Source organism: Phyllopteryx taeniolatus, chromosome 18, assembly GCF_024500385.1.
Source record: "Phyllopteryx taeniolatus isolate TA_2022b chromosome 18, UOR_Ptae_1.2, whole genome shotgun sequence".
NCBI classification, from domain to species: Eukaryota; Metazoa; Chordata; class Actinopteri; order Syngnathiformes; family Syngnathidae; genus Phyllopteryx; species Phyllopteryx taeniolatus.
In genome coordinates this window covers 454,735-467,680 of record NC_084519.1, presented here as the reverse complement: position 1 = coordinate 467,680, position 12,946 = coordinate 454,735, and the positions used below count along the sequence as shown (strand labels likewise).

The 12,946-nt window shown below is 45.3% G+C and overlaps 1 protein-coding gene across 5 annotated transcripts in view; it reads right to left on the bottom strand.

The window, feature by feature from the left end:
- bach2b (BTB and CNC homology 1, basic leucine zipper transcription factor 2b) overlaps positions 1–12,946 on the bottom strand; it is a 92,434-nt gene that overhangs the window by 78,176 nt on the left and 1,312 nt on the right. The window lies entirely within an intron of this gene.

Genomic DNA, 12,946 nt, shown 5'->3' with positions numbered 1-12,946 from the left:
AGAAAACTATCTTTAATTTCACTGATGAGTGCACTTTGCTCTTGCCGTCTTCAACCTCCCTCTTCTGTCAAGGACAAGATAACTGTGTGAATAGATCTCTTTCTTTCTTCATCTCCCTCCCATTTTTTCTTTGGTTTAATACGGCATTGTTTTTTCCGTACGTGTCTCAGAGACGGGCAGAGACGTGAGGGAACTGTAACCTCTCTCTCTTTGCAAAGATATTAAAGCTACAAAAGACAAAAAGACAAGATTGTTTCCTGATTTAATTTCCAAAACAGTTAGTACACACACATCTTCACAGAAACTGATATAGGATGTGACACAGTCCGTATATTCATCCATTTTAAAGAGGCTTTGCACATTTAAGTTTTTGCCTGTATGTTGGTATTAGGTGAATGAAGCAGTGATCAGATGAGCCCAGAGCTGCGCGGGGGATAGCACGGTATGCGTCATTTAGCGTGGTATAGCAGTGATCTACAATGTTGTTTTTGCTGGTAGGACAGTCAATGTGTTGCTTGTATTTAGGGAGTTCGTGGTTGAGTTTAGCTTTGTTAAAGTCGCCAAGAATAATGAGGGGTGAATCTGTGTGTTTGTTTACTTGTTCAGCGAGCGTTAGCAGCGCGGCATTCATTTTAGCTTGTGGAGGAATGTAGACACCCGCGAGTATGAATGAAGCGAACTTGCGCGTCAAGTAGAATGGCTTAGAGTTCAAAAACAACGACTCCAGTCCAGGCTGCAGTGTGTGTTGAGCTCCATAATGTCGGTATACCATTTTTCGTTGATATACAGGCATATCCCACCACCTGTTTTTGTTTTCCACGATAACTCTGTGATGCAGTCTGCCCGGTGTAGTTGAAAGCCCGGAAGCAGTGCGGCGCCATCGGGGATGCGTTCACAAAGCCATGTCTCCGTGAAGCACAGGGCGGCGGAACAACCGAAGTCTTTACTGATCTTTGTGAGAAGATGAACCTCGTACATTTTGTTAGGTAGGGAGCATAGATTTGCGAGGTGAATCGACGCGAGCGGGATTCGGGACCCTCTCTTACGGAGCTTGACCTGCACTCCGGCTCACTTCTCTCTGTGGCGTCGCCTTCACCTCCAAGCGCCGTAGACTGCGGCCGCCCCTTTTGTGAGTAACTAGTTGGTGAAAGAAAGTCAGGCGTAGACTCCCTAATGTTTAGCAAGTCTTCCCCTGTGTGAGTCGCGTAATGTCTCCAAAGACGAACGAAAAACACATAAACATAGACAGTACTAGCGAGCACGTAACCGAGGCGACCACACGGTTAGGCGCCATCTTGAATAGCAATGGTAAAACGGAGACTTCCGGTTGGACGAACAAAGCGACGGCGGTGTAGGAACACAGGCACCTGACTACTCAAAAACTTAACCACCAAACCTCGAATAAATTGAAAACTTTAAATAGAAGTTGATTTAAGTTAGTGGGTCTTTGTAATGCCCAAAATAAAACCAAGTCAACGCAGTTGAGTTATTGAAGCAGGACGGAGTTAGCCGAGGGCTCCCGGCTAGCGTAATGGAGAATATTGCCATTCACTCCAATAATGACGAGGATCAGAGGGAAGAAGCGAGCTTGGAGCTCATATTGAAAGAAATGAGGGAGTTTAGGAGAGACAATACTCAGCAGGCTTAACAAAACAAACGCGAGAATCGTGGAGGCAAAAGAAAGGTGCTGCCAAAACTTGGATCCAAGACATGGAAGAGCTTGTTACCGGTTAATCTGGACCAAGACTATGCACAGGAGGTGCTGAAAAAATGAAGGAATATGCCAAAGCAAAGTCAGTGCTGAAGGAAAAGAAGATTCCAAACACCATTCCCAGCCCGGTTAAGGGTGGATTATTCAGAGGGGACGGTGCTATATGGATCAGCGGAGGAAGCGACCGGGGACGTGGCGAAGCGGGGAGTCTCGGTGGCAGTCATGAAGTACCCAGATTTTATTTTGGAGCAGATACAGCGTTTCACATGGCACATGAGAGGGTAGCTGAGGAACCAGGAGAGAACGAACAGAGTTAGGAGCTACAAAGAGAAACTGGAGGCCTTCAGGCGTTTGGATTGAAGGCGATTTTTACAGAACTGTAAACCAAGATATAGTGGAAAATGGGTCAAGTTTGTGTCGTGAAGGGGAGACAAATGATTAAAAGAGGCAGACTGCAAACAAGGATTGCGCAGAATATTTTTTTTTTCTTGGTTTTGGGGTTATAGCTAAGGATATAATGCAAGTGTCGACGTATTTTTTCTTTTTGCCACGTGGACAAATAACTGAGGGCCCTCACACACCGGTGGGTAAATGGACTGCACTTATATAGCGCTTTATCTACACCATCACAGTGCCAAGAGCGCTTTACAAAGCCTCACATTCACCCACTCACACACACTAATGGGCGACTGCTGCCATGCCCACTGGGAGCAAATTAGGGTTCAGTGTCTTGCCCAAGGACATTTCGACATGCGGACAGTCGTACCCGGGATACGAACCAGTGACCGCGACCCGCTCTACCTACAACCGCCACAGCCGGGGAGAGGCCTCCCCTCCGAGCCCTCTTGCTCTCAGGGCTTATTTAGGGTCAAGAGTAAGACCTCACTATTGAACAACCCCAATTCCACTGAAGTTGGGACGTTGTGTTAAACATAAATAAAAACAGAATACAATGATTTGCAAATCATGTTCAACCTATAGTTAATTAAATACACTACAAAGACAAGATATTTCATGTTCAAACTGATAAACTTGATTGTTTTTACCAAATAATCATTAACTTAGAATTTTATGGCTGCAACACGTTCCAAAAAAGCTGGGACAGGGTGATGTTTACCGCTGTGTTACATCACCTTTTCTTTGAACAACATTCAATAAACGTTTGGGAACTGAGGAAACGAATTGTTGAAGCTTTGTAGGCGGAATTCTTTCCCATTCTTGCTTCATGTACAGCTTCAGCTGTTCAACAGTCCGGGGTCTCCGTTGTCGTATTTTACGCTTCATAATGTGCCACACATTTTCAATGGGAGACAGGTCTGGACTGCAGGCAGGCCAGTCTAGTACCCGCATTCTTTTACTACGAACCCTCGCTGTTGTAACACGTGCAGAATGTGGTTTGGCATCGTCTTGCTGAAATAAGCAGGGGCGTCCATGAAAAAGACGTTGCTTGGATGGCAGCATATGTTTCTCCAAAACCTGAATGTACCTTTCAGCATTAATGGTGCCTTCACAGATGTGTAGGTTACCCATGCCATTGGCACTAACACAGCCCCATACCATCATCATCAGAAGGAAAAGAAGAAGAAATGGAACCTAACTCGGTAGCTTGCTTGAGCTTTGGAGTCAGAAAAGGCACGCAGGGATTCTCCCATCCACTTCAGTCTGTCATTTACACACCGTCTTGCGCCTTGCGCGTATTATGCTGTCGACTTTAAGCATATTTCCTCTTACACACTCGAAGCTGAAGTAAGTCCAGCACCCCGTGAAGATAAAACATCATATTGCATATGAAGTTTTATAATAAAAATATACACCAGCACACGGTGAAAGATACAGAAATCCCTCGCTATTCCGCGGTTCACCTTTCGCGGCCTCGCTATATCGCAGATTTTTTTACAGTGCAATTTTGCATGCTGTTTTTTACAGCGTACAAACCCGCATTGTATTCTGCGTCCTGATTGGCTACGGGACTGTAGACCAATTTGAATCCATCTCCTCCGTGCCATGTCTCCCGTACAGCACAGAATCAGTTCGGGTTGCTAAATTTAAATTAGTGTTCGATTGCTAGCAGTGTGACTAACGTGCCTCCTGTTTGCAAGTTTTCTCCCAGACATAACCAACAATGTCGACGAAACGTGCTGCCAACGAGGGCACCTGCAGTCGCACCCAAAAGACAAAGGAAGGTGCTAACTATTGCAGAAAAAGTGAGACTTCTGGACATGATGAAGGAATGTAGAAGTTACACGGCTACTGGGCGCCATTTCGGAATCAGTGAATCTTCGGTGCGTTACATTAAAGAGGAGGAAAGTAACATAAGGACGACAGCAGAAATAAGTTTTAATAAGCAAGCAAAAAAGGCTGGTACTGTCTACATCAAGACCATCGTAAGGATGGAATCAAGCTTTATCGTTGTGGATTAGCGTCTGCAGAAAAAAGAACATTTCGCTGGATACAAACGTTATCCGCACTCAAGCTAAAAAGCTTTATATAAGCTTTGCTGACAGCAAGGAGGAGGAGGATGCAGAGCTCAGGCCATCGACGAGGGCTGCTGCTCACCCAGTAGGCCCAGTAAGCTCATTTAATGCCAGCAAGGACTGGTTTGACAAATTTCAGAAACGCTTGGACTTAAGTGTTTCTCTGCACGGAGAGGTCGCCTCTCATCGTAGAATAATGATTGTATTCGGGCAAAAAAAACCTCCCGACTTAAACTTGTTTACCCAAACAACATTAATGTTCATTGTTACACATGCAGGAATCAACTGAAGTAAACTTGGCACAGTTTACAGCAGATGGGGAACATTCATAGAACAATAGTTGTCGTGGGCCTTCTGTAACTAGTGGATAGCATAAATGTGAAGCTGGGGTCTCGGGACAGGGATCATGTCTGCAGTCTGGAAGTACAGTGGAACCTCGATTTAACAAGCCCTGATTTAATGGACCTCGGAAATAATCGATAGAAGACTGTGTCAAAAAACAGTTTCCAGTTGTCATTTAAACCGGCGTTGACAAAGTCTATTAGTTCCAGAATTGGCCACTGTTGTTTACTGGCGCGGTGGTCAATCAAGAGGCAGAGACTGGGAATCCTATTGTCACAGATATACAGATTAACAGACGTGCCTGTGGGTCGATGTTTAATCAAGGGCAATGCAAGGAAATTAGCTTAGCGTCACCGTAGGTACGCAGCTGATGTAGCTACCTATTCATATCTATGGCTGATGTGTACCCCTCCTTGAGCAATCACCTTACCGTGGTGGACGGGTTTGTGTGTCCCAATGATCTTAGGAGCCAAGTTGTCTGGGGCTTTATGCCCTTGGCAGGGTCACTCCTGGCAAACAGGTCCTAGGTGAGGGACCAGACAAAGCACGGCTCAAAGACCCCTTTATGATGGCGACAAACAATGGACTCAGTTTTCTCTTGCCCGGACGCAGGTCATCGGGGCCCCCCCTCTGGAACCAGGCCTGGAGGTGGGGCTCGAAGGCGAGTGCCTGGTGGCCGGGCACAGCCCAAAAAGGGTAACATGGGTCCCCCTTACCATGGGCTCACCACCTGTGGGAGGGGCCATAGGGCTCGGGTGCACTGCGAGCTGGGCGGTGGCCGAAGGCGGGCACCTTGGCGATCCCATCCCCGGCTACAGAAGCTGGCTCTAGGGACGTGGAATGTCACCTCTCTGGCAGGGAAGGAGCCCGAGCAGGTGTGTGAGATCGAGAAGTTCCGACTAGATATAGTCGGACTCGCCTCCACACACAGCTTGGGCTCTGGTACCAGTCCTATTGAGAGGGGTTGGACTCTCTTCCATTGCCCATGGTGAGAGGCGGCGAGCAGGTGTGGGTATACTTATTGCCCCCCGGCTCGCCGCCTGTATGTTGAGGTTCACCCCGGCGGACGAGAGGGTAGCCTCCCTCCGCCTTCGGGTGGGGGGACGGGTCCCGACTGTTGTTTGTGCCTATGCACCAAACAGCAGTTCAGAGTACCCACCCTTTTTGGAGTCCTTGGAGGGGGTGCTGGAGAGCGCTCCCGCTGGGGACTCCATTGTTCTGCTGGGGAACTTCAATGCTCACGTGGGCAATGACAGTGAGACCTGGAAGAGCGTGATTGGGAGGAACGGCTCCCCCGATCAGAGCCCGAGTGGTGTTCATTACAGATTGTCCATAACGAACACCATGTTCAAGCATAAGGGTGTCCACACGTGCACTTGGCACCAGGACACCCTAGGTCGCAGTTCGATGATCGACTTTGTGGTTGTGTCATCGGACTTGCGGCCGCATGTCTTTGGACACTCAGGTGAAGAGAGGGGTGGAGCTGTCAACTGATCACCACCTAGTGGTGTGTTGGCTCCGACAGTAGAAGGTATTTCAACTCCCACCTCCGACAGAACTTTGCTCGCGTTCCGGGGGAGCCTGGGGACATCGAGTCTGAGTGGACCATGTTCCGCACCTCCATTGTTGAGGCGGCCGACCGGAGCTGTGGCCATAAGGTGGTCGGTGCCTGTCGTGGTGGCAATTCCCGAACCCGTTGGTGGACACCAACGGTGAGGGATGTCGTCAAGCTGAAGAAGGAGTCCAATCGGGCCTTTTTGGCCTGTGGGACTCCTGAGGCAGCTGATGGGTATCGGCTGGCCAAACGGAATGCAGCTTTGGTGGTCGCCGAAGCAAAAACTCGGGCATGGGAGGAATTCGGTGAGGCCATGGAGAAAGACTTGCGGACGGCTTCGAGGAAATTCTGGTCCACCATCCGGCGTCTCAGGAGGGGGAAGCAGTGTACCATCAACACGGTGTATAGTGGTGATGGGGCGCTGCTGACCTCAACTCGGGACGTTGTGAGCCAGTGGGGAGAATACTTCCAAGACCTCCTCAACTCCACCGACACGCCTTCCCATGAGGGAGCAGAGTCTGGGTTCTCTGAGGCGGGCTCTCCTATCTCTGTGACCTCCAACTCTCATTGGAGCAGTTCGCAGCCGAGTGTGAAGCGGCTGGGATGAGAATCAGCACCTCCAAATCTGAGACCATGGTCCTCAGTCGGAAAAGGGTGGCGTGCCCTCTCCAGGTCGGGGATGAGATCCTTCCCCAAATGGAGGAGTTCAAGTATCTCGGGGTCTTGTTCACGAGTGAGGGAAGAACGGAACGGGAGATCAACAGGCGGATCGGTGCAACGTCTGCAGTGATGCGGACTTTGCATCGATCCGTTGTGGTAAAGGAGCTAAGTCGAAAGGCGAAGCTCCCGATTTACCGGTCGATCTACGTTCCTACCCTCACCTATGGTCACGAGCTGTGGGTCGTGACCGAAAGAACAAGATCCCGGATACGAGCGGCCGAAATGAGTTTCGGTCATACGGGAGGATCTCAGAGTAGAGCCGTTGCTCCTTCACATTGAGAGGAGCCAGATGAGGTGGCTGGGGCATCTGATTCGGATGCCTCCCAGACGCCTCCCTGGTGAGGTGTTCCGTGCACGTCCCACCGGGAGGAGACCCCGGGGACGACCCAGGACACGCTGAAGAGACTACGTCCTTCGGCTGGCCTGGGAACGCCTCGGGATCCCCCCGGAAGAGCTGGATGAAGTGGCTGGGGAGAGGGAAGTCTGGGCGTCCCTGCTAAAGCTACTGCCCCCGCGACCCGACCTCGGATAAGCGGTAGAAAATGGATGGATGGACCAAAAAAAACGGTTTTATAACAAATAAAAAATGTATTCTGATTAAAAACAAGTTTGATTGAAGACCCTAAATCACCCGCAGGTGTGAAAGTGAGTGCGGCTGGTTGTTTGTTTCTGTGTGCCCTGCGATTGGCTGGCGAGCCCGCGAGCCTGGTGAGGATAAGCGGTAATGAAAATGGATGGCTGGATGAACAATGTAAGAATCTGAACCAAAACAAAAAATGTGTCAAGCATCTGGCAGGTTGAATTTACTGCCAAAGATTATTTGCAAGACAACCGGTGGCATTTCTACACAGCCTGCTCAGTGGCTGCAAGCTCAAACAGACTTCAACGCCTCAGTCCAGTTGGAAGAGTTTGTTCCACTAATCGGCTCCAAAAATTGTGTTACGCTGTGCGGAAGCCTTTCATTCACGGGACCACTTTAGAGATGCTTTGTAACTCCCATCTTCCTTCATGTGATCTATTTCCACTACTCTTCGAACATTTTCATTTCTGTGAGTTCAACAGGTGACTCTGCTTGGGTTTAAGACAACAAACTACTTAGAAATCTGCCTGCGGTGTTTAAAATCCTTGACAGCGTCCACGGTGCCACAGTTAAGAAGATTCCACACGGCGATGGACAATGGCGGAACACGATCAAATGCGTCAGGGGGAAAAACAATGTGCAGCAGTGAAATAGCTCAGGAAGAATGCCAAATGAGGGTGGGAACAACAGTCCTTGGGGTGAAGTGAAGGCTGTTCTTCCAGCAATGCTGCTCACTCGACATCAACCATTGGCGGCAGCCCAGTCTCGCATACCTTTGTGCTGACATAAGAGGGGATGAGAACATCTTTGGGGTTTTTTCATACTTTTTCTGGCCATTGTAAAAGGCGAAACATTTCTTCATGCCGAAAAAACAAGTAAGAATGAAAGCTGGGAGCCATTTGCTTCTTTATGGAACTTCCATCCTAATCACCGTTTTATTCAGAATGGACAGAAACCTAAACACGTGGACAAATCTATTTGCTGAAAAACTAGAAACTACATTTCAAATACAAACAAAAATCATATTTTCTTGTGGGATTTTTTATTCTGGGTACCCCAAGGGGGTCGTTCGTCTACTTCACCCGCAGCGACAACTTCGTTTGCAAGCAAAACGCAATTTGAGATTATGTATGTATGTCGATTATGAATTGTACTAGGTCAAGTGTAATCGGTTCCATGAGTAGTTCGGATAATTGATGCACTTGTATCCACAGAGTTTGAGGGACAACATATGTAAATTGTGCCCACAGAATTTGAAGGGTCCAATGTCAATTGTGCAACGCACACAATTTTTATGACGCTGTTCATGTCTTTACCGTTTTAAAAAGAAGCGTATTTCAATGGGCCACCGCCACTTGTTCTGTCTTTTCTATGAATGCCCGAAATTTGAAATCATCAACACCTGTTTGAAAATGGGAATGAATCGAGTGTCATCAACGGGTGAGTTTCAGTGTTCAACTTACCACCTTACTCAGTTATTCAAGGTTAAAATGACAAAACACTGCCTAGCTGTTAATATAGGATTAATCACATGATGGTTTGACTCTGGAAGTGATCATTTCAATCATAATTAATCCCCGTTTTGAAATCAGAACCAAACGGCAATTGACCTTTTTTCCATTCCATCATATTTTTTTACAGAGGCAAGACATTTCATGTTAAAACTGATAAGCGTAATTGTTGTTTTTTGGGGGTTTTTTTTCCTCAAACATTCTTTCATTTTGAATTTGATGCCTGCAACACATTCCCAAAAAAGCTGGGACAGGGGCAACAAAAGAATGGTCAAATGAAGGACCATTGTCCAAAAACTCCTCTTTGGACATTCCACATGTGAACAGGTGAGTGTCATGATAGGAGCGTCCCCAAAATGCTCAGTTGTTCGCAAGCAAGGATGGGGCGAGGTTCACTACTTTGTGAACAATTGCGTGCGCAAATAGTTTAAGAGCAATGTTTCGCAACCCTGCAACTGCGAGGAATTTAGGGATTTCATCATCTATGTTCCATAATATCACCAAAACATTCAGAGAATCCGGAGAAATCTGTGGGCGTAAGCAGCGACATTGAACGCATTGAAGGATGTCGCCGCGTGGACTTGGGAACATTTCAGGAAAACATTGTCAGTTAACACAGTTTATATGGGATCAGATTGGTGCCAAAAAGAATGGCACAAAACCTTTTAAATCGCAAACGGAGAAAACAATATCAAACAAAACTTCTTGAATCGCAAGCAAACAATAAGACATTGAGAGATATAATCGAACTCGAGCAAAAAATAATCCTGTTTTTCCATGCAATGAAAATATGTTTTGCTTGGAATGACAATATTTGCGTTTGCGCTGCCTGACTTGTTGCTTTTTCTTTTTGTCACAAACCTTCATGAGGAACGCGTCCTCATTGGCTGATTTTGTGTGCGTCACCTCGATCGGAGCCGGCTAAAGAATGCAAAGATTCCATTTTCGATCACCTGAAGGAAGCGTAAGTATCTATCATGTGGGTCGTCAATGCTGTACATGCTAGTAGTGATGTTGTAACATTATGCTAATAACACGTTAGCAGCGCATAGCCACAGTTTCTCTAATAACCATTAGCTACCGTATATTGCTAACGTTAGCCACCATACCGACTTGTCCGTACTGTATACTATTTGGCCATCGGCCACATTTTTTTTATCATCTTATAATGACATTGCTGGATAAAATCAAACACTTTTAACCAGTACGGCTTAAAGACGGAATTAGCATAAAAGGGAAGCACAAATCCAAAATAGCGTCTGATTTCCTGCAAGAGCTTGATTTTACACAATATCTACTTTTAAAGTTAGCCAGTCTTTCTTACCAGGTGTTGACAAAAAGAAAATAATTACCGATAAAGACAGTTTGCCTCTCTCTAAACTTCAATATTAAATTAGTATTTATAACAAATGTTTTCCCCTCTGAAAGAATTTAGTTGTGAAGGAAAACAACAATTAGGATATATGTATGTATACGTATAATGTACACTGTATGTGTATTTCTTTTTGTAAATGATGACTATTAGAAACACTAAGAATAGTATGCCCTGGTAAAATGACAAACAGATAAGAAGGTATTAAAAATTGCTAACTCCCAAGGCCACACTGTCGTCTCCTTTAACTTCCGTCTCGGGCTCGCTTCCGCTGCAGTCGGCTTCTTCTTCCTGTGAGAGTTAGCAAACAATTCGCCATGCGTCCAAAAGACTCATAGTGAATGGTCCGGCTTCAAGCCCCGGTTTGTTTGAGCAGTTTTCCTTGGTCTAATCCAATTGACCTTGCTGTCTTTCAGCCAATGGAGCAACTTCTCCAGGATCACAGCGCTGATGCAGATGATGGGGTGGTGGTGTCAGACATGCCTTGCCCCCTGTCCAGCTATACATTTCATGCCCTTCATGGATTAAGAAAGGCCTTAGTTGACCAAGATGTAGCCATGCATTAGAGGTGTTTGCTCCAAACACTCAATTATTTCAGAGGGGGAAAACGTTTTATATAAATACAAGTTTAACATTGAAATGAACCCTAAAAATATAGAAAGGAAAACTGTCTTTATCCGTAATTATTTTCTTTTTGTCAACACCGAGTAAGAAAGACTGGCTAACTTTGAAAGTAGCTATTGTATATAATCGAGATCTTGCAGGAAATCCAACAAGTCATTTAGGATTGGCGCTTCCCTTTTATGCTAATTCCGTTTTTAAGCCGTGCTGGTTATTACTGTTCAATTTTATTCAGTAATACAATTCTCAGGTCATCGTAAGATAATAAAGACATGTGGCCAATGGCCATATGTATATTATACATACTCCGGACGAGTCAGTATGGCAGCTAATGTTAGCTGCTAAATTGTTGATAAAGTGTCACTGTGCATTTGTTTTTGTAAATCACTACTTGCTAATACAGCATTGACAACATATATGATAGATACTTACACTCCCTTAAGGTGATCGAAAAGTGAATCTTGCATTCTTGTCGCTGGCTCTGCTCAGTGGGACATGAAAAAAAATCCCATTGGATTCAAAATGAATTAGCCAATGAGGACGTGAAGCCCCCCCACCCAAAAGGTTTGTGACAAAAAAAACAAAAACGCAAAAAGTCAGGCAGTGCAAACGCGAATATCGTCATCGAGAGCAAAACATATTTTAATTAGGCGTAATAACATTTTTTTTTCTTTGCTTGAGTTAGATTACATCTCAATGTCTTATTTTTGACTTGCGATTCAAGACATTTTGTTTGACAGTCTTGTTTTTTTTGTTTGAGATTTCAAAGCTTGTGTGTCTTTTTGGCCCAAATATGATTCCACAAGTTTTTTTGCGACATCTACAAATGCAGGGGGAAACTCTAACGGACTGTTGAGTAACTGTTGGGAAGTTCACTCCGGACGCGATCGCCACACCCCGGAACCTTCGGTAACTCAAGAGCGTCGGTAGTGCGCGTGCCGCTCGATACAAGTAAAACTGACCCATTCAAGATGGCGGATGTGCTGACACATCCCTAGCAATAGCCACAGCACATTCAGTAGTAAAGCGATCGAAAGTGGCGCACACGCCGTCTCTGGGTGAAGCTAAAATTGGTCCGCGACTGCGTGACGTCATAACTTGAAGCGGTTTTGGCCATAAAACAAGCGGACAAGAACTTTTGCACGGCCGTTGTTCTGAACCAAGGCCCGCAAAAAAATGAAAAAAATAATTGAATAAAACGATCAGTTTGAACATTAAATATCTTGTCTTTGTAGTGTATTCAATTGAATATAGGTTGAACATGATTTGCAAATCATTGTATTTTCTTTGTATTTGTCTTACACAACGTCCCAACTTCATTGGAATTGGGCTTTGTATTTCAATTACTTTCTCAATGTAATGTCGTTAATTACATTTGATTACTTTTCTTAATTTTGAATGAATGCAACAACAGGACCTGTGGATGTTTCCCTGTGATAAGTGGATTAAAACATTCATTCATTCATTTTCCAAAGCGCTTATCGTCACTTGGGTCTCGGTTAACCAAATATTGGTTATTTCCACAAAGAATACACGGATAACAAAACACGATGAAAAGTAAATACATAATTAAACAATTGTTACATTATACGTGTGCAGCATGTGGAAAATCACCATACAATGTTGAAAAAAAAAGTCAAAAATGATAAAGATGAAACTGCTCAAAAGTCAAAGTTCTTTTATGTGCTCAAGTGCGAGTCGAACCTTTTGAAAATCTTCGACAAACTAATGGATTGCACCACAAGGTGGCGCTCTGTGGTGATATTTGGAAAAGTAGGTTATGTTCGAGAATGGCGCTAAATGCTTCTTTTGCGGCTATTTTGCAAATGTAACTCAAATCGTAACCATTGAAATGTCCAAAAAATTCCACATTTTCTCCCAGTAATGTAACGGATTACCGTTGCGTAGATTCTGTCATTAAATTGCATAATCTCATTACATGGAATTAGTTCCTCCCCAACACCGCCTGCGCCTGTGTAAAACAACACACAACGTCACGCAATAAATGCCGATAATCCCAATATTTTAATGTCATTGACAGAGCGGATATGATCCCGTTG